This window comes from Perkinsus marinus (assembly GCF_000006405.1).
Source record: "Perkinsus marinus ATCC 50983 genomic scaffold scf_1104296959530, whole genome shotgun sequence".
Lineage (NCBI taxonomy): Eukaryota > Perkinsozoa > Perkinsida > Perkinsidae > Perkinsus > Perkinsus marinus.
The window spans coordinates 1-1,282 of NW_003206400.1; the positions used below are offsets into that span (position 1 = coordinate 1).

General features: G+C 48.3%; 4 non-coding genes across 4 annotated transcripts; 1 reads left to right on the forward strand and 3 right to left on the reverse strand.

Moving 5' to 3' along the window:
- Positions 1-40: 40 nt before the first annotated feature.
- Positions 41-113, reverse strand: Pmar_PMAR021751. Its single transcript has one exon. It is a non-coding gene; the product is annotated as a tRNA-Met (tRNA).
- A 510-nt stretch (positions 114-623) lies between these two features.
- Pmar_PMAR021752 lies at positions 624-696 on the reverse strand. Its single transcript has one exon. It is a non-coding gene; the product is annotated as a tRNA-Ala (tRNA).
- A 179-nt stretch (positions 697-875) lies between these two features.
- Pmar_PMAR021753 lies at positions 876-949 on the forward strand. Its single transcript has one exon. It is a non-coding gene; the product is annotated as a tRNA-Ile (tRNA).
- A 98-nt stretch (positions 950-1,047) lies between these two features.
- Pmar_PMAR021754 lies at positions 1,048-1,120 on the reverse strand. The gene has a single exon. It is a non-coding gene; the product is annotated as a tRNA-Phe (tRNA).
- Positions 1,121-1,282: the final 162 nt, after the last annotated feature.

The window sequence follows — 1,282 nt, forward strand, 5'->3', positions numbered from 1 at the left end:
TGACACTCTTCACCAATGAAAAACACCACCTGATTCACAATGCGGCCTGCGAGGATCGAACTCGCGACCTTAGGATTATGAGACCTACGCGCTACCTACTGCGCCAAAGCCGCATGAAAGGCAGTAAATGTCCAAGAGTGGAGTTGACCGACTTACCTTTATCATTTCTTTTTTGATCTTTTCCGATCCCCCGCCTAACTCATGACAACCACCCCACGGCTCGTTTTCGCGGCCCTCTACGAGATCTTATTTGTTCTCCCTAGATTGGTTCTATATGTCACCGTATCCTTGCATTCGTGCTCGATGATGTCTGCTTTGTTCACGGTTATTTCCTTGTACCAGTGTTCTGGTGACTGGTGACACAAGATTCGAGAGGAGATACCCATTTATAGATTGCCTAGAAATTGTTTGGTGTTGTGTAACCAGTTATCACCATGCTGACGAGTCACGCGATTCGAGGGAATTTCAAACTACAAACAGGTAACTTTAGCCAATGATTGGTGACGTTTAATCCTCGTGCAACCTGATCCATCATTGTACCTTACTTCTTACACTTCAAACTTCAGATACCTTTCAACGATGTAATGTAGTCGAATTACTCGTGTTAGCAACGTCAAAGAAAATGGAGAACCCGGGCATCGATCCCGGTGCCTCTCGCTTGCTAAGCGAGCGCTCTACCATTTGAGCTAGTCCCCCACGCGCGTGCTTTCAGAGATGCGTATGCTTTGTGAGGGTCGCTCAAATGGCCCCTGATCCCCTTGCCCAAAGTTGGATATACCGTGGACCGGAGTCTAGCGCCACGTGCCCACTTTGGCAACGTTGGACAGGGGGAGTGGGGACGCACGTGAGTTTCATACCTTTACCATATACAGTTTGGTCGTTTAGCTCAGTCGGTTAGAGCATCGTGCTAATAACGCGAGGGTCGCAGGTTCGAGCCCTGCATCGACCACTCTTTATTTATCTTTGCTCACTCGTGTTCTCGCTAGCTCGACCTAGGGCGGAATGGATCAGTACAGACTCATTCCGACTAAAACTTAAACTCAATAATGCCCAGACCCAGGATCGAACTGAGGACCTCCAGATCTTCAGTCTGGCGCTCTCCCAACTGAGCTATCTGGGCTGAATCACGAATACATCGGATCACCTGCCTGCGTGGCCGATAGACATTTTTATCAGTAATGGAAAACGTCCTTCCGAGCCAGTGAACACTTTTCACAGTAATGGAAAACATCCTTCCGAGCCAGTGACACTCTTCACCAATGAAAAACACCACCTGATCACA